Source organism: Strix uralensis, chromosome 2 (assembly GCF_047716275.1).
Source record: "Strix uralensis isolate ZFMK-TIS-50842 chromosome 2, bStrUra1, whole genome shotgun sequence".
In the NCBI taxonomy this organism is placed as follows: Eukaryota; Metazoa; Chordata; class Aves; order Strigiformes; family Strigidae; genus Strix; species Strix uralensis.
Window position 1 is genome coordinate 109,845,687 of NC_133973.1, and position 21,310 is coordinate 109,866,996.

The following is a 21,310-nucleotide window of genomic DNA, read 5'->3' on the forward strand; positions in this document are numbered from 1 at the left end:
TGAATATGTACTTGATATTACAGAAGGAGAGGTATGCACTAAACAGGAAAAATCTAGCAGGAGACATTTATGTGACAAAGCTAAAGAAATGGAAACATCTGTTATTGCTTTCTGAAGCCAAACAATGTTGCATGAAGCCTTTAGTAGCTTTCTGTCCTCTTTTGAGAGAAGTGAATCTGTCTAGCCAAGTTCCTCCCGACTCGTCTCTTGTACATCTTATATGTGGCAGATTTTTACTTCTATTTGATTTTCAGCTGTGAATCGAATAGTCAAATAATATAGGAACATACAAATTTCTCTATGAGATCACCCTCTAGGTTCATGAACTATGGGCTACACTGGATTGTGATCAGCAAAAAATTCTTCACAGAAACGTGTAAAATAATGTAAAACAAACGAAGAGAGGAGAGGAGAGGAGAGGAGAGGAGAGGAGAGGAGAGGAGAGGAGAGGAGAGGAGAGGAGAGGAGAGGAGAGGAGAGGAGAGGAGAGGAGAGGAGAGGAGAGGAGAGGAGAGGAGAGGAGAGGAGAGGAGAGGAGAGGAGAGGAGAGGAGAGGAGAGGAGAGGAGAGGGGAGGGGAGGGGAGGGGAGGGGAGGGGAGGGGAGGGGAGGGGAGGGGAGGGGAGGGGAGGGGGGGAGGGGAGGGGAGGGGAGGGGAGGGGAGAGGGGAGGGGAGGGGAGGGGAGGGGAGGGGAGGGGAGGGGAGGGGGGGAGGGGAGGGGAGGGGGGGAGGGGAGGGGAGGGGAGGGGAGGGGAGGGGAGGGGAGGGGAGGGGAGGGGAGGGGAGGGGAGGGGAGAGGAGAGGAGAGGAGAGGAGAGGAGAGGAGAGGAGAGGAGAGGAGAGGAGAGGAGAGGAGAGGAGAGGAGAGGAGAGGAGAGGAGAGGAGAGGAGAGGAGAGGAGAGGAGAGGAGAGGAGAGGAGAGGAGAGGAGAGGAGAGGAGAGGAGAGGAGAGGAGAGGAGAGGAGAGGAGAGGAGAGGAGAGGAGAGGAGAGGAGAGGAGAGGAGAGGAGAGGAGAGGAGAGGAGAGGAGAGGAGAAGCTAATTTAGCAGTTACAGTTTGGTTTATTTTAAATATTTTTCAGAATTTTGTGCTGAAGCACCAGAACACTTGGTAGTTAGACTCCATTCTTGTTCTGGCTTGTAATTGCAAAATATACATTTTTTTAAATCTCTTCTATGTCAAGAAGGCAACAAAACCACAAGTCTTCCTCTTCTCACAACATGAACATTAACAGGATATTGGATGACCAAATCATGATCAATTCAAGATAAAAAAGTAAGAAAAATCCTATCATAGGGGTGACTGTCTGTTAATATTCATTTATATATTTCTTTTATCATTAATGAAGAGAAAAATCATATATATTTGTAACAATTTAGAAAGTCTTGTAATATTTTTTCCTCACTCGGTTCTTTTGTGAGGCATAAGGGGAAGCAAACCTTTAGGTACTATACAGAGGAAAAGCTAATTTTAACCATCAATAAAGCATGTTTAGCATATATTAATTATCCATTCACCATTTTTATTTGATTTTTATTCAGTGAACAGAGACTCACTGAGTGTAAGTTGTCAAATGTAAAAGTGTCTAAAATAGGAGGGTTGAGTAGTCCTGTGGAGATGTTCATGCCTATCTATGGAGACCAGAGAGAAGAAAACTAGAAAACCGGCAGTGATAATACACCATTTTTGGGTCAGTTTTTCCATAATGCTCAAACTAATCTCACAACTCCACTGTCAAAGCTCATAAGCCATCTTGGACACTGTACATGTTTGCTCTGGTTTTATACTTTATGCATCTTTGGCTACTCTTCGGTAAAGAATAGCTAGAAAAATGGACTTTTGTGTGACCCAGTTTAGTAACACTTATGTTATTATATATTCTAAAAATGACACTGAAGTTCCACATGTAGATCTTTGGCAGAATCCCATGGATATTATATAGGAAAATAGGACTAGAGCAGAAAAGGCAGATTATACAAACCTACAACTGCAGATAACCATTGTATAGTTGTTTAGCAGAGGATTATCTAGTGTGTGCTTTCCAAAAACCACAGCACAGCATGATTCCTAGCTTCTATAATAATTGCAAACTTTTATGTAGCCAGAAGCTATTATACATTGCAGGAACATTGAACAAGCATCACCAATATCCCAGAATATTGCTATAGGTCAAATTAGTTGAATGTGCAGAAGTAGATAAAAAAATCTAAATATGTTTTTGACAATTTTAATTTAAATTAAAAATATTTTTATACAGCTCAGTAAGGAACCCTGTAGTTATTTTTTTTACAATTAAGTCTTTGATGTTACAAACAGTGAATCTGTCACAGCAAATAATTTAATGATAGTAAGGTCAACCTCTTCTGTTTAATCCTTGCTAATTATTGTTCTTTAGGTATCTACTATGACAACGGTGTATGATGAGAATTATTTTTTTTCTTATGTTGACTTAAATAATGTGATGATAAATTTCCCATCCTTGTTGTCCTGTTTCTCTACTGCAATGCAGCAGTATCAGCTTGATAGTGCATTCAAAGATCACAGTTATGCCTTTGAATTCTACCCTTATTCATGCACCATCTTCCCTGAACCAGCTAATCACTGCTTTGTATTTTATCCTTCTTTAATAAGGCCTATTCCTGTCAGTAAGGAATACTGACAAATATAAAGAGCTGATAAGAATAGGTGGATGCTACTTGAAATATTTTTACATGAGCTTTAAATGGATATAATCTCTAAAAACACATGATTCCTCTTTTAAAATTTGCTAAGGTAGATTTCTACATTAATAAGGGTGACATTGTCTCCCTGTGGGAAGTACTGAGGAAACCAGGAAGCCACATTACACAAGGCTGGAATCACTTGATACTTTAGGATATTTTAGACAAAATGTGTTTTACATAAATTAATTCAGACATTAAAAAGGTAGACTATAGCTCATAATGAGGAAGAGGTGTTGTGTACTAAACTGTAATGACTGTGAGAAAGACCTTAGGCTTATCTAGCAAGTAGAATGGACCAATAGAACTGGATCCATAAAATGATATAGTTGATGCTGAGGATCTGGCATCCTCACTACATATATTTAGAACTTTCTGTTTTGGTCTGGTTTTGGTTTTTTTTCCCAACTTCAAACTAGCTCTAACCTTGTCCCAAGGACTCTGTGCCCTTTTGTGCCTGAGATGCATTAGGTGCACTCCTAGAATTGCTTCCAGTTGCTTCCAAATGCTTCCATCTTCCACTCTATTCTCATCCAAAAGGAATCCCAGTCAGGCACTCCATGACCACACTATGATGCAAATCAAAATGTAGCAAATGGGGTGAAAATGGGAGATGTTCACTTCAAACGTAGACTCCTGGTCTGAAATAACACACTAATGTGGAGAAAATAAAGATTAATATATATTTACAAAGTAGTAGTGAGCAGGAGAGAGGAAGTGTACACTGTATTTGTAACTGCAATATTGGCATACTGGCTGGAATCCAGGGAGTAAAGGAGAGTTTACAGCCTTTGGAAGAAGGCGCTAGCCACTCACAGTGATTACAAAGAGGCTGTGAGGCTATGCAGGACAGAAATCAGGAGGTCTAAAGCCCAGCTGGAAATTAATCTGGCTTCAGCAATCAAGGACAACAAGAAATGTTTCTATAAGTATGTGAGCAGCAAAAGAAAGACCAGGGAGAGTCTCCATCCCCTGCTAGATGCAGGAGGAAACATGGTAACAAGTGATGAGGAGAAGGCTGAAGTGCTTAATGCCTTCTTTGCCTCAGTCTTTAATAACAAGACTAGTTGTATTGAGGGAATCCAGCCTCCTCAGCCAGAAGACAGAGACTGGGAGAACGACCCCTCTGCAATCCAGGAGACAGTCAGTGACCTGCTGCATCACATAGACACACACAGGTCTATGGGACCTGATGGGATACACCCGAGGGTGCTGAAGGAGCTGGCTGGGGTGCTTGCCAAGCCACTTTCCATCATTTACCAGCAGTCCTGGCTGACCGGGGAGGTCCCGACAGATTGGAAATTGGCCAATGTGACACCTATCTATAAGAAAGGTCGGAGGGATGATCCGGGAAATTACAGGCCTGTCAGCTTGACTTCGATGCCCGGGAAGCTGATGGAGCAGCTCATCCAGAGTACCATCACACAACACATGCGGGACAACCAGATGATCAGGCCCAGTCAGCATGGGTTTATGAAAGGCAGGTCCTGCTTGACAAACCTGATCTACAACAGGGTGACCTGCTTATTGGATGAGGGAAAGGCTGTGGATGTAGTTTACCTTGACTTTAGTAAGGCCTTTGACACTGTTTCCCACAGCATTCTCCTGGCAAAACTGGCTGCTCAAGGCTTGGATAATCGCACGCTTTGCTGGGTAAAAAACTGGCTGGATGGCCGGGCCCAAAGAGTTGTGGTGAACAGAGTTAAATCCAGTTGGCAGCCGGTCACGAGTGGTGCCCCCAGGGCTTGGTTTTGGGGCCACTCCTGTTTAACATCTTTATTGATGATCTAGACGAGGGGATTGAGTGCACCCTCAGTAAGTTTGCAGATGACACCAAGTTGGGTGGGAGTGTTGATCTGCTCGAGGGTAGGGAGGCTCTGCAGAGAGACCTGGACAGGCTGGAGCGATGGGCTAAGGCCAACTGTAGGAGTTTCAATAAGGCCAAATGCCGGGTGCTGCACTTGGGCCACAACAACCCCCAGCAGCGCTACAGGCTTGGGGAGGAGTGGCTGGAGAGCTGCCAGTCAGAGAGGGACCTGGAGGTGTTGATTGACAGCCGGCTGAACATGAGCCAGCAGTGTGCCCAGGTGGCCAAGAAGGCCAATGGCATCCTGGCTTGTATCAGAAATAGCATGGCCAGCAGGGACAGGGAAGTGATCTTACCCCTGTACTCGGCACTGGTGAGGCCGCACCTCGATTACTGTGTTCAGTTTTGGGCCCCTCACTACAAAAAGGACATTGAATTACTCGAGCGTGTCCAGAGAAGGGCAACGAAGCTGGTGCAGGGTCTAGAGCACATGTCGTCCGAGGAGCGGCTGAGGGAACTGGGGTTGTCTAGTCTGGAGAAGAGGAGGCTGAGGGGAGACCTCATCGCCCTCTACAGCTGTCTGAAAGGAAGTTGCAGAGAGCTGGGGATGAGCCTCTTTAACCAAGTAACAAGCAATAGGACAAGAGGGAATGGCCTCAAGTTGCGCCAGGGAAGGTTTAGACTGGATATTAGGAAGTATTTCTTTACAGAACAGGTTGTTAGGCGTTGGAATGGGCTGCCCAGGGAGGTGGTGGAGTCCCCATCCCTGGAGGTGTTTAAGAGTCGGGTCGACATAGCGCTGAGGGATATGGTGTAGTTGGGAACTGTCAGTGCTAGGTTAATGGTTGGACTAGATGATCTTCAAGGTCCTTTCCAACCCAGATGATTCTGTGATTCTGTGATTCTGTATGTAGTTCTGGTGTACACGTTTACAAGGCTATTCATAAAACAGATATCCAAGAAAATTAATCAATGAAAGCAAATAAGCTCTTATCAGAGCTTAATCTGATGACGAAATTAAAGAAAGCAAAATTAACCTAATTACAGGTGTAAGTAAATGCACAGAGAAAAATACTGGCTATTAACTAATATGTTACTCTAGTGAAGAGCACATTTTACACTGTTCTGGTCTGTGAGTTTAAAGCTGTCATTCTTGGATGCTTCTCATATTGTTATGCTTATTATTACATGCCTTTTCTGCTAAGCAAGCTGTGCGTAACAAGATAAATTTGTACAAGTACAGTTTGTACTAGTCTTGATGTATTTGTAACAAGTACAATTTGTACTAGTTTGTAGACTAGATGAATTTATAACAAGTACAATTTGTACTAGTCTTATCCACAACTTTTAAAAAATATGGAGACAAAAATTGCCCATGGCAGAAGAGCAAAATTTCTCCCATATCTCGTTTAGCAATGTACTGATAGCATTTAGTTGAGGAACTTCTGATAGCAACTGCATGCAATATTAATATGTATCTTATTGTTATAAGTGTAGCTGATCAGATCCTAATCTTTAGTTCAGCTATCCTTATGACTTTTAAGTGAGATTTCTGTTTTAAATCACTATTGCCTAAATACACGCTGAGGCATTGGCCTTTGACAGTCCAGGCTGGGGTCATGATGAATTGTGCTGAGCCTTCCATCTTACACCCCAGGGGTTTCTCTCACTGGAAATCATGGTACACAGCAGACAAGGAAGCTGGTGAGCTCTTGAGTCTTGCTTTATGATGAAGCAAGGTCTTGCTTTATGATGAAGGTACACTCTGAGCATATATTTTCCTGGGATCTCAAAGAGTATTTCAAGTATGAAATATAGGTGTAATCAGAAAGATGGAGGCCACCATCCTCTGACCATTAATTCTGCAGCTGTACAAAATTAATCCAGATCAGACATGAGCACAAACCTGCACTCTTACCAAATTGGCTAGAGTTCAGACCACTGTCATGCTTTTATACTTGCTTTGTATTAGCTGCAAAAAAGCAGAAGATACCTGGTTCTGGCATCCAAGTTAGGTTTCTCAGTCACTGTTTTTCGAACAAATTGGAATGGGTAGACACAGGTTTTATGAATCAGAACTTTGTGTCATGTGACTTTAATGTTTCTTTTTCCATCTTGTGTTAGGAACTTTAAAGTGGAATTTATTGTTTACAGTCAAACTGCAGATTGAAATTGAGATTCAGTGAAGGATTTCTGTAATGAGAATGGATTTATGTGGAAGTTGGTTACCTGCATCCATAATGTTAGTTCTGACAATTTCATCTAAGTTTGGCATTGCCTAGATGTCTCAAATGCTTTATATATTTGTCAATTGTTTGATGTTTGCTTTTTTATTTACCAGTTGCTTAAAGATGTTTCTTCCATCTCTCCAGAGTTGCCCTAATCTTGAAGTAGTTCAAAGCTTAGTTGCCTCCCCTAGATGAAACATGCTAACAGTCCAAATAGGGAGAGGAAACTATTAAATTCTGTCTTGGTTCTGAATCACATTATAGAATTCTAGTAAAATAATATTTTAGGTCAATATATATGTTGAAACTCTGGTATTTCATTCCCTGTTAGATTCTGCAGATTTACAGCATTATTTTCAAGTTTCTTATCAAGTTTTTGTGGAATCCTATTCTTTACATTTTCCATTCAATTTTTTTCTTCCTGCATAGTATTAGGTTGAGACCAGTGAAACTTCAATATTCTTGCTCTGCTATTTATCTAGAGGTACTAGAATAAATCAAACATTTTAAAATTAGACCAGCCCTTATTAAGTATATGGAGAAACAGGTAGTTAAAAAATGCACTTTGAAGTAAAGGAGAACCAGGTTTTGAATTTGTTAGCATTTTAATAGTTTTGAAACCACAGGTATTCAAAAAGTGAGGAAAACATCTTTGTTGATCAAGTGAATAGATAATGCCCTTTAAAGCTTGTTTTCCCTCAGGATACTAAAAGGACAAACTTCGTTATTTCCTGAATTCTTTTTACACTAATTCTGTGTATTTTTCCTTAAAAAAAAAAAAGGCATTCATGTTTTAAAATGAAACCCAGGAATAGCTTAACAGACCAGATAACATGCATTTGCTATTAAAGAGAGCTTTGCTTTAAATATGCTGTGGTAAGCAAAGTACTAGCATTATCTGATGCAGTTCTATGCAACACAGGAAAACTCTACTTTTAATGAAAGAGAAGCTCCTCACAGACATCAGTAAGAAATATCTTTCAAGTTTTAAACAAGAGGACTAAAAACCAAAAAGAAACAAAACAGTGCAGTTTATTTGTGTTAAACATTTCCACAAAGACAATGAGATAACTTAGTTTAGGATTTAAAAAGCAAAACCCAAAAAACCAGATTTACTTCAAAACCGTTTATTGTGTATACAGTGTAGAAAAGTGACTCTTAAACTCTCTTGATTATGATTCTTATTACAGAGAGCTGAATTTCTGTCAGGGTTCTTATGCCACATCACTGTCATGAGCTTACTTGATGTCATAAGTCCTAGTTCAGTAGCAGTTCATCCTAAAGCATAAGACATGTTTGAGATAGTCAAAAGGTAAGAGTATTTGGTAAAAATATTCACAGTTATGTTCTACGGGGATTCAAATATGAATGCAGATATCTAAAGAGGATACTTTAAGAGAATCTGAATGAAAGATGAAGAGTTTTTCTTCTCTCACATTTGTATTATTAGCGACATAAAACCTGTTATTTGATATCTGTCAGTAAAGGTTCTGTAAGAGCTTCAACAGGCAATTGCAATTTTCTTTGTATGGTACCAGGAAATATTTGGAATATGTGAATAAAAATGAAACTTAAAAATTAGGAAATTAAATAAAAGGTGGTATTTGGAGCTTTACTGCTTACTTCCTCTTTGATAATTCATTAGGAAATGAAATATGTAATTTGGTGCTTTAGTACTTATTTCCTGTTTACAAATACGCCTCACAAAAGACTCATATGGTTCATTTTCCGTTGTTCTAACCAGACGGATGAAAAACAAGAAAAAATTTTATAAATATCCAAATTTGTCCATATTTTGGTAGCCTGATACTAAATGGATTACTAGTATCTCTCCAGCCTTTATGAGAAAAGAATGACTTATTGGGGAATTCTATTATTCCTACAATAGTATAGCTAAAACAACCTTTGTGTCCAGCTGTTTTGTTGTTGTTGTTGTTATATTAATTTATTTTAACACTCTCTGTTGTAAAGTAATAGATATTATATGGTTTTCTTTTCACAAGTCTGAGCTTATTCACTAATATGGTCCAACATTACATCACTTGGGAGGAACTTTTCTGGAAGAGTCCCTCCCTGCCAAATCCTGTAGTTCTGTGGATTTTCTAAACTGAACCAAAATAGGATCCAAAGAACCCAGTTGTCTGAGTTAACAGAAAAAGAAGATGATACAATTGTAGCTTTGGTCTTATTGTTTTCTGTGACATAATACTACTAGGTGCTTCCTTCTGCTTAGGACTCACAGCTCATATTCATCCTTTGAGGTAGGAGAGCTTTTTTTTTTTTTTTTTACCCTATTTTGATGAGAATCAGAGTGGACAGCAAGAGGTTTTAGTCTTTAAAATGCATGTGGAGATGAAGCAACGCCTTCCGTGTCTACAAAAACTCATTTGTTAGAGAAATCACTGAGCATATTAGATACCCGAGTTCTCTTGTCTGCTTGAGAGGTTTCAGAATCATATCAGCTGTGAGAGTGCCTTAAATGTCAGGCTAATAACAGAGAAAGTACACGGGAGCACATGGGTGCTGAAGGCACTTACCACTGCAGCACACATGCATACTCTTAGCTGTTTTCTGCTTTTGCCTCGTCCAATGTCTCTTTATTCAACAGGAAGAACTGAGACCTCGTCTCCACCTTGGAACAGCTGGCAGGCTGGTACTCTGAGCACTTAAGAGAGCTACAGACATGCTCCCCTACAAAAATATTTGCTTTCTTTTTTTTTTTTTTTTCTCTTATTTATATAAATGCAATTAGGATGTTATACTTAGAGTAATGGAAGAAGTGTCTGTCAAAAGTAATCTTTGCAGGAGTAGAGTGTCCTTTCATGTAAGTTGAATGAAGAGCATTTTGTTACAATTTCTTCAGCTGATACTTCAGACAGTATTGGTCCCGATTCTGTAGTTTTCAGAGCTGCTGAGGCTGGTTTTCCTTGACTGGATCATCAAGTTTTTAAAAAATTACTATAATGAAGTATTTTATTCAGAACCTAGCAATTACCTATTTAGGGACATCTCCTGCTTTCTGTGCAGTTACCTCCTCTTTGTTTAAAGTGTATTTTTTATGACACTGAAGTAGGGACTAGATCCAGGAAAACTCTTAAGCATAATCAGTATATCTGTCTGTAGTTTCACATGTGCTTAAGTTCCCTTGCAATATTGGGTCCTAATTTATTTATTGGGGAATTAAATTCTATACCTAGTTTCTTGTCAAGAGTTGCCTTATTCTACATTTATCAACATCTATCTGTTGATTTTGATTCCTTTATCACTGAAAACAGCTACCCATTTGTTGGCACCTATAGATCTTCAGATAATTTTCTAGGGAGAAGATAACTAAAAAAAAAAAAGAGAAATTAGTTTCTACATTACATTTTCCATGCCTTTTTAAAAATATGGTAAATATAGTATAACTTTTGAATATTGACCATCATTACTCACCAGAAAGAAGAGTCCCTCTACTCAGATAGGAGAAACAATGGTCTCCTGATATTCTTCACAGAGTTTAATTTTCACTTACTTCTTTGAGGGTATTTCTCTGAAGTTATGAGCTATATAATTCTATTACTATTCAACTTTTATGTTACATTTTCTCTTTATTCATCTGAGACAACATATGTGCAGTGAACCTTCAGGAATTCCTTTACCCATTGTACTGCTGTCTCTGAGAAATGCTGGATTTTAAGAAGCACCTCTGAAATCCATTCAAGCCTGTAAATTAAATTTTTTAAAAAGACCTTTTTGTCCCTAATCAAGTATTGCAACCATAAATATTGTTACAGAAGGCAGATCCATTAGACAGGGTTAGGCAATCTTCAGATCTTAGCTTAACAGGAAGCATTTGATTCCTGGTTCCAGAAACGTGTCATTTTAACATAAAAGATTAAGTACTTCAGTGCAGTGCAAACCAGCCAACTGCAAATGCTGAAGAGAAGTCTGTGTGAAATCTTCCTACTCTCTCGGATGAAGCGGCCAAAATCTCTTTGCAAGATCTGATCTTATATAAGACTAATTTTTGACAAATAGAAATTTTAAAAAACATATCTGAGAATATACCTGTTTAATGGAGAAAATTAATTTTTCTAAGGGCTTGCAAGCATTTCTGTTTGAACCAATGTTTTTTGATATTTGTATCAGGAATCTAGGGGTAAAACTCACCAGGCATTTTATAGAAAGTTAGATAAATTAATTTAGCTTTCAAGGCTTCTAATAATTAGGTAGTATAATGTGAAGTCTAAACATTTTTCGTCATCTATTTAGCTTTTGGGGAATTAGGTTAAACATTGATTTGATTGTGGTAAAGAAGTTCTACACAGTCAGGCAACGTTATATAAAGTCTTTGATATCCAATAGCTGGAAACATACTAGAAAATCTAAAAGGAAAATGTTTTAGAAAGGCATAGCTGCCTGTTGGAATAACAGTGCTGGGGCTATGCATTTATCTCATGGGGATGAAATTACCATTTCTATGTACTACCCAGAAGAGTAAACAAGAAATAAGAAAGGTCACCCATGTCCAGTCCACTGAGAAACCTTCCAAGACCATTCTTCTTTCTGAGAAGTGGCACTAAGAGCATACTGGGCAGGGGACTATGGGGAAACAGCAAATATCAGACAGCTAAGGAGAGCCTAAGGCAGCTTAGGAACCTGCCTAATTTAGACTTATGTCTTATTTAAGCTTCCCATGAATTTTTTAGCCCACTTGTTCAGTTCGAAATGAAGTGTTATGGTTCATGCCCTCCTAGGCTGAGTCAAAAGGGTACAGAATGTGCTTTATGTAAACCCTCAAATTCTGTCTATATGTGGTCTAGACTAAGAGCTCCTTCCTTGCCCATGGGCACTGTACTGTGCAAGCAATGTGCTATGGGCAGCATCACTCTTATTGCTTCATGTCAGCAGCCAGCAGCCACTTCTCATGTTTGTTGGAGGGCTTTGTAGGCAGCAAGGTAACCCTTGAGCCATGCACTGAAGATTGGTGTAAATTTCTGTGTAAGAATGGATGAGTGAAATGTTCTGATTTGTCCTTTGCCACAAGTCAGACTGGGTAATTGAAGTGGTGCTTTCTACCCTGGTCTGTATTCAGCCTGTTAGTTGTCTTTAAAAAGAAAAATGTCAGGCATTTATTTTCCATCAGATTTCCAAGATGAAAAATAAAGCAGTTCGCTGACATTTCAGAACATTTGCAAATAGGTAATGTGTTATAAAAATTGATGAGGCAATGAAGGACTTATTCCACATATTAAACAATTCAGAAAAATGGTCAAGGCTTAAATATTGGAGAAGAGAAGCAGAGTTAAGAAAATCCCTTTAAAAGATTTGGCAAATACAAGACAGTAAAGAATGAGAAAGTATTTTGGTTTAATCATTTAAGAGCATATTGAATTATCTATTAAAACAGCAACAACATCAACAACAAAAGTGAAAGCAAAAGCAAAACCAAACCAAAAGCAATGCAGTCTCCAGAAAATACTTCCAGAATTTTTTCTGTGTTTATACACAATCTATTATCCTGCCTGGTCAGATTCATCAGGGAAAGTGGGTGCCAGCCTGGCCTTTTACTTTCATGCTTTAAGTCATGTCATGGGGAACCGTTATGGCACTTAATGTGTTCCTCCCCTTGCCATTTATCCAACCACATTGCATTTGAGTCCAGAGTGAAATTGTCATCCAGGACTAAGAATCTAGATACAGACAGATGATGAGTTGTAAGCCTTAGTGGAAGATAAATTCCTACCTTTTTGATTTTTGGATATTTTGGGTATCGTTGATGCTTCCTAGAACCAAGGGTGTCTTCCAGTCAGCTTGAAAATGACCAAGGAAGGGGCAGTTCTAGAGACTTTTGAGAACTGTTATAATTTGTCTTCTCTGGTGAAGATGACTCTTCCTCCCCTACCCACCCTTTTTCCTATACCAATATATCACCAAATGTCAGTTAAAAACAATGCTTACCTAGAAAATCAACATCATAACTGCTAGTAAAATTATCTATTAGTCTGGTGTTGACAGGCTCAGACAGGCCCTTGTTCTGTCAAGGCAGAAATAACCTGTGGCTGGAAAGATAACCTCCAAATACTAGATACTCTAGCTTTCAAAATAAATAGAAACCTGGCCTTATGGAAGTCAGTGCAAATGGTAGTCATTTCAGTGGATCAGGTTTTCATTTCTTCTCCTTCTTCTCACTTTGTTAGAGAACTAATATGGAATGGTAAATCCATAACCATAGGTCAGACAAATAAGTACTGTCAGAGGAAAAAGTGAGTCTTTGAAAAGTTAGCTAACTTTGAAGAGTTAAATAATCTCTATTAATTGATGACATAGTGATCTCTGAAAAAAAAAAAATCATCTATCATCTCTGTGATTTTTAAACATACATTTTCCACAGTATTAAAATTGTGCTAGAATGGCATAGACACTTAAAAAGTTATTCTGCAACTCTTTAGCCATTGTTTTCCTTCCCGTATCTTCATTTTGGCAGCAATGTTTTCTCACAGTATATTTATTTTCAAGAATCTCTGTCTCTCTATATAGCAATATATGTATCCATTGCTGGCTATTAATATGGTAAATTGCAATTACAATTCTGGAGCGTGTCTACTATAAGATACCATGATTCAGTAATTTCATAGCAGAATATCAATTTAAAATTAATTCTTGTTTCCCAGTTTATTTGCAGCAACATGAAAAAATAACTTGCCCTCAAGATAAGGCAGTATGAAAAGGAATTCAATAGATTTCCTTCAATATAAACAATTAAGGAAGTTATTTCTAAAAAAGACTGGTTTAATGGCAATGAATTAATTTGAAAAGCAACAGCTAGGAGAAGTCAAGAATGTTCCGATATGTGCAAAGCTGAGACTTCCAAAGTTGAAAATATCTTCAGTAATTAAAACCAGATTATTGCTGGAAAATTCTGTTCCTGTTTCGACATTGACAAGATCAGACAGGTGAATTTGGTTCAGATTTGCTTTGCCAGAAATCACAAGGTTACCTCAGGGCTATTAAATCCTCAGATACTTTTCAAGGGAAAACCAATGGGAAGAAATATTCAAAGTAGTTGTTCAAAGGTGGTGGTTATGGTGAGTATGTACAAAAATGACCCAGCACTACTTCTAAAAGAGAGTAAATTATCCTTAATATAGGTTAAAAATCAAAAAGTAAATTAAAAGGAAGCCTCATTTAAAAGAGAGTAGAGGGGGATGCTTGTAAAGATAGAACTGATATGGTCATTTTATGCAATTTTGTAAATTAAACATTTACATAAAAGGCACTTTGGAATGCCACAGTAGAGGTGAAGTATATTCCTCTCTCCAGCACAGCCTTCTTGCTTGTCTTTAACTTGTCAAGCTTGGACGCAAAATCAAAATACAGCTCCTGCAAATTTATGAAACTTGATTCATAAACCAGCAGATAAATGAACTGTTCATTCATTGCCTGACAAGGAAAAGCAACACAACAGAGCTTGTGAGATGCTGGGATCAGTGATTACTGTCTCCCAGCTGCACGTTATGTCACAACTCTTCAGGGTAAATTTATCATCACGTGTTCAGGCTCTGGTGTAACATTTCCTTCTCTTTGAATGTGTGTGAATGTGAGGTTGAGAGTGTTGTTCCACAGATGCTTATTCAAAAAACAAAAAAAAAGTGATTCACTTCTAGAAACCCTCCCATTAAAAAGAGAACATATTCAGCACAGTCTCAGAAACAGGCTCACTCTCATGACTGAGAACATTAAGCAGACCCACTGGCACAGGAGCCAGGGTCCCACCTGCAGCAAATGTACTATTTCCATTTTAGCATGTTACTCCTGTCTAAATCTTGATCAAATGTCAGCTGAGTGCCATAGCCTCATCTGGACTATCTGTCAATAACTGCTCATTATTTAAAATACTTAAACAGCATTGAGTCCCTCTCCAGAATGATAACTCTCCTGACAGGGAGCACAGTAAGGCAGCTGAGGAGGCTCGGACATTATGGGTGTGTGGTTATTTTGGATCAAGATGGACTTTACAATTTACTTTTGCTAAGTCATTATCAGAGTTTTGCTTCCCAACGTACAGACTTGATGAGATTTTTCTGTTTCAAAATAAAAAAATAAATATTATGACTAGTTAGTGTGCCTAGTTCCATACAAATATATGTGTTTGTACTATGAAGACTGTTTTGAAACAACAGTGCTGTCATGATAAAAGAACCTATCTTGAGAAGTATTTTAGCTCTGAATGAATTTGCCATGCACTGTCATTTGTGGTTTTTTTTCATTATTAAGACTATATTTAACCTGTATTTTGTTTCTGGCCCTTCTGCAGTTTTCTCAAATAATTAATCATGAATAGTGAAGAAATGTTTGGAAGACACCAAAGAAACTGCCTAGAGAACAACCAAGCTATTTTAGAGGGTCTTGCTTGCTGCAATGTGAGCAAGAGCCACTCCACACCACATGAGCTGCTCTCCAGGATCGCTCCTTGGCATGGATGATGGTAGCAGTATAGGCATACTACTCCATACATTGGTACCAAGAGTGCAGCTTGCAGCTGGCATAATTTTTCTCCATCCGAGTGCCTACATCCCTCCCACAACCCTAAATCCACTTGGACCACACCAGATAAGCATTCCTGTGCCTTAATCCCCTTAATCCCCTACACCTTAATCCTTCCATTAGCACAACAGCTAAGCACCTGATGGGCACTGCTGGATATACGCTCCAAAATGAATTTGCCACTAGCAAAAGTCAAGGTGTAATACAAATGCTGCTTCTGCTTTTGAATCAGCTGAGGCAGTGGAGACGGGAGTGGGAGTTTTCTGGTATCAGAGTGAGAGCAGGTGTGAGCACAGCTCTGTGGCTCAGACAGTGGGGTGCCTGTCTGGGACTTGAGAGGCCATGGGATGTTTAATGTGGGAGCCATAAAGTGTCTGGAAAGCAGCACTCCCTTTCTGTGGGCCCTGTTTGTGCTCATTTGTGCAGATTTTTACAGATGTCCCTTGACTTCACTGCACCACAACTCTCAGCAGGGGGAACATCTTCAACTTGCATCATGTAAGGTGGCTTCTCGTGTAGGGTAATGGTTCTTCAGTGACTCACAGTTTGTGCACAGCATGGCCTCATTTTCTTCTGCTTTACAGAAATTGTTCTCTGCCCGAAGATAGTTATATTGAGGGAGAAAGAAAAAAATGGGGAAAACCAGGCTGCTTAAAAACTTTCTTATCCGCCATAACATCTGGCCCACGCGACATGTGCTCCTGTCATCTCATGTTACCACATGGCCCATCACCCTCTCTTGGCTACTACATAAGGCACAGGTACAAGCATCACTAATGGCCGAGTTTTCTATGCTTAACGGATGACTTGGATATTAAATTCAGTTAAGTGCCTGTCGCTGTTAAACCCAGTCTCACATACCTGAGGCTGCAGAAATCCCATTTGGTCACAAGAAAGCTTGGATTTCATCTATATTGGTGTTTGCTGATACCAAGTTTAAGTGCTTAACATGTCACCTGTTATGACTCTCTCCTGGTTAGATAAGCAGAAATTTCCAGGCAAGATACTGCCATTGTGTGAAGTGAGAGTAGAGTCACTACCTGCATGGCTTCTCCTGATAAATTCATGCTGTTTGGGAGTAGCTGCCTTCCACGTCTGGCATACAAGTATATATAAATCACATTACTGCCAGAACAAACACATGTTCTGCACTACTGTTTTTCCCTCTGCTGAGTTAGCAACATCGTAGGCTGACCACAGTAATAATTAAGGGTATTTCAAAATTAATTTACTCTCACACAGCAAAGGCCACATTCCTCATTAAGCGCAAAATGAATCTCCCTATGAAGTTTTAACACAAGGAACCAGAATATGCAAATGAGATAAATGCATGAAGAGTTTGAGCAATATTCTTGAAAGTGCTCAGGCACACAGCTTTGATGTACTTGCTTCATCAATGGAATACATTTTCCTTGCAGTCCATTCTTTCCTCATTCCTTAACTCCAAGGTAAATTATCTCAGCACTAAAGCCCAGTAACAGGTACTTCAACCACAAAATGTTATTCTATAAAAAAATGTATAGTAAAAGTGGAGAATCTATATCCAGAGACCTCCTGACAGCGTGTCAGTATGGTACTCACCAATGCCTGGACCAGTGGGACAGAAGTCCTCAAGGGACTGTGGAGTGCCAAGCCTGACATCCTTCTATTAAGCAGGATTAGAAACACTAACTCACTCTGGCCTCTCAGGTTTAGGGAGGATCATCTGCTGCAGGTCTTCATCTGTATGTGAGTACAGTTTGAGATGGCTTAGCAATATGTGTAAAGAAGCACAGGTAGCATCAGGAGTCGTGTTTGTAGTTACATATGTGTGCATGAGATGGACTTACTGGATGGTGTGCATGTGCATGGGAGACAGGCAGACACATCTCTAGGGTACTTTGGGTAAGTGTTGTTTTGGGTGCAAGGTCTTGCTCCTACCTTGCTCCCAACAGGGAAATTATCCTCCTCTACATCACCAAGGCTGAAAACAGTGAGCCAAGAGCAGCAAGGACAGAGGAGGGGCTCCAGGAAGCCTTCACCTGTCTGAAATGGGAAAGCAGAGATCTGTATAGGAGGGGGGGAATCAGGACTGACTGCCCTTGGTCTGTGGTGCTGCCTCAGAGCTGCACTTCATGTCCAGGGTCCCTACTGGTGTCAGTGATGCTGAGTTATCCCAGGCTTCACTGTGGACACTTCAGATAGGCACTTGTGTTGGGACCAGAGCAGGGTGGGAAGAGCGGGTTATACAGGGGTGGATCACCTCCTGAGGTGCCTCTGGGGACAACTCCATGCACTAAAGCAAAGTAAGGGTCAGCTATTCCCTCTGGCAGGTGGGTGTGGCAACTGAGGCACAGACTCTCCATTGAAGTGCAGAAAGAAAATCCTTTATTATTACAATGGTACATACTTATGCTCTCACTACCTTAGCTCTTACTTCACGATAAACAAATTGGCAGCTAGACAGTCATCAACACTCTTATCCCACAAACAGTTCCATACCACACAGGCAGTCTCAATGCTACCATTTTCTTCACCACACTCACAGCCTGGTATCTCTCTTCAAAGGCCTGTTTCTCTTCCAAACCTTGCTGCTTCTCCAGGCCAGCACAGAGTAGAGCTGGCACTTCTCCAAGCCAGCACAGGACAGAGCTCCTGGCTGGCTCACCAAGCAGAGTTCTCTCAAGCAGAGCTCTCCACCTTCACCAAGCTCCCCAAACTGAGCTCTCTAGCTGAGCTAAGCTGTTCGGCTGATGTCGATTTGGCTCTTAAGTACTGAATCTCCCACAGCTGTGCAGGGCTGACAGGCCAATGCCAACTTGCCTCTTAATCATTTACCAATAACACATGATTTGACTCTTACCATATTGAATCTCCCACAGCTGCACAGAGCTGACACTCCCACAGGTGGGCACCAGTCTTCTGCCACCTCTGAACGCAGCTGCAGCTGCAAAGGGCACACGGTGCAGCACGGTATCTCCATGGCTGTAGGGCACAAAGAATATTTACTTCATTTGGCTTCCAAGAAAGTCCACCTTTGATTAAATCTCTTGGACTCTATTAGTGATAAGGCCAGGTGCTGGATTTGTTTATGTTATAAATGAGTACAGTTTAGAGGAATTTGGCTAATTACTCTGAGTGGGTTTGACTCACAATCAGCAGAGGCTGTTTAAAAATGTGGGCTGAGATTATGTCTGGGTGAAATGACAAGACAGGAAAAAGACATTATTCTGTCCTAGAGTGTTCCAGCACTCTAGATAGCCGTGACTATAGATGTCTGAGGAATGTGCTACCAGACACTGGCCCAAAATACCTGCTGCCTTTGAGGTCTGAAGAAGAAATCTTTATAATAATTACTTCCATTTTCTTTTTCGGTATTGAGGCATACAGTTGTTCAAGCAGATTGAATTCAGAGCCATTTTAATGATGTACAAAAAGACTAATTAAGATGTAAAATAGTATCTCAGTTACTCTAAATTCCTGGGTTTGCTCTGAGAATATGTTCTGGTAATTATGCTGTGGATGCCAAATGGTGGGAAAAAAACTCATTCCTCAGCTAATTGACATATGTCTCATTTTGTCTAATCTAGTTTTTGGTCTGTTGATGAGAAATAACAGCTTTTTCTTTTACTCTTTTTCTTGCAGTGATGAGATTGCTCTTGGTTGCTTATGCATGCTTTGCATACTTCTCAACAGTGTAACTTCTTTATCAGGAAAACAAGATAATAAGACTAATTTGAGGCAATAGCCAGCTACTTTATGGATCCTGGAGTCAAATTTGTATTAGGAAAATGTTATGTTTTAAGGTGCACCAAAATGAAATCATATTACATTTATAATTTGTTTTGAAGTAGTTTGGGAAAAGTTATTTTGACAGAGTGTTTCATTAAAGCCAGTACATTAATTCTCAAAGTGTAAATTGGGAAAAATTACCTGTACTGTAATTTGCAGAATAGGTCCTAAGGAAGCTGTGAAGAAACAGACCGATGATCAGAAGTAATTTTTGATTTGATTGTCTAAAATGTAGGGATCAAAACAAATGTTTCATTTTGGGAGAGAGTTTAACAACTGTATGGATGTGGAAACAATCTACAGTTACGAGGGGAGTTTTTGTTTGCTTTTACAGGCTTAATCCTTCAAAACTGATGGAGAAGCCTTCTTAGTAATTTAAGTTTTTGAAGTAAAGATATTAAAGATATCACATCAAAAATCTAATTATTAACAAAAAAAAGGCAAAAAACATTGTAAGATCTATGACGATTTCTTCTGATTTGTGGGTTTATTAGCATATAGGCTAAAAATTTTCCAAAATATATGATCACAAGCTTTAGCATATTACTGTTTCCTCTTTTCATCCCTTCTTCTCTATAATGGAATGTATTCAGTTTATAATAGTTCTCTTTCTGACATGTTTTACCTTTCAGAAAGTAATGCAATGTGATTAAGTTTAAGACATGTAGTTCAGACCATTCACTTAGCTATGAAACTCCAGTTATGAGAAAAAGGTTCTTGTTTCTTCTCCGACACTTTCAGCATCTTGATAAATGTATCTGAAGATATTTGAAAATAACCTTAAAAATGAATCATAGTGAGATTAAAATGGATTGTGTTAACAATCATTCTTGATAAATTTCCCTGGTATGCCTGATGAATGTGGGAGGACAGATGGGATTTGTTGGTAATCTCACAGCATCCCAGAAAGTATTTCCATTTTATGTATCTTAAAAGCCACAAATAGCTCTTTAAACATTTGCTTTATTCTAAGACTTGCCTTGTTGCCTGTGAAGAATAAAAAGTCATCAAAAGGCAAGCTGTAGAGGAGAGAGGCCTTAGCAGTCTTACGCCCCAAAGAACCTGCTCACACTGAACTTATTGATGTTTATGGAAATTTCTAGGTCTTATTTCATTGCACTTAGTAGTATTAGCATCCTAGTGTTATTCATACTAACATTATATAATCCTAATTTGATCATAGATCCAGCATTTGTAAACTGATATTTCAAACAACACACACCAACAAATACCCAGCAAGAGGACACCATAGCTCCTCACTGCAGATGAGAATAAGGAAAAGAGTTTGTACTGTGTTTGCTTCTGAAGTTCAATCTGGCAATGTTACCTGTCACCAGGAGAAAAAGTAATTTGGTGAGAGTGATGTAAAGTTGCGGATCGTTACAAATATGCAGACCAAGTTACTGCTTCTAGATGCAAGGTCAGGAATAGGAACAACTAAAATCTTACTTGTAACTGCTTAGTTATACCACTGCCACTTTATGGGAGTCAAAGTGCTTTATTTCAGTCAGTATCACTGTTAAACTGTGCAGAAGATAGGTATGTGGGAGAAGGGGTAGGTGATAAAAATCTTATCTTCATTATTAAGAAATGGTATCCTTCTGTTTCTTTTTCTTCCCATTGCCTAAAACTGATAGAGTGAATAGTTTGCATTCTTGTTTTATATCTTTTTGTGGTTCCAACTAAGTCTATGGATGATAGGACACATGCTAACAGCTCTCCAGAGAAGCATTTGATACAGTGCTGTGTAAGCAATTATAAAGGTAATTGGAGAAGAGTGGATTTTATACAAGAAATTTTTAGAGGAATAAGAAGCTGACTAAAGCGGGTGTGACAAAAGGTTGCTTGAAAGAAATTTCAGGCCTGAGGAAGTTTAATAGTAGTGTTCCTTAATGTGTGGTCTTACAACAGATTGTAATTAGTGATTTCATTAATGACAGAAGATAAATACATGTTAATGAAGTGGAGGCAAAAGGCACAAGTCATAGTTAAAACCAAATGTTTTAGCTTGCCTCATTCTTTTAAAAGACATTGTGCTTAAGAGTTTGAAAAAAGTTCAGGTGGAACACTAGCTATGGCATATGTATAAAAACACAGGAATGCACAGGTGCTGAAGCATATATATAAACATGATGTTATACCAGAGCAAAAGATAAGGAGAGAAAACCCCCCAACTGGTAATACTCCTAATCTCCACTATGGCATAGAAAACATGCATATATTTCCGTAGTAAATGATGAATGTTTTTAAGAG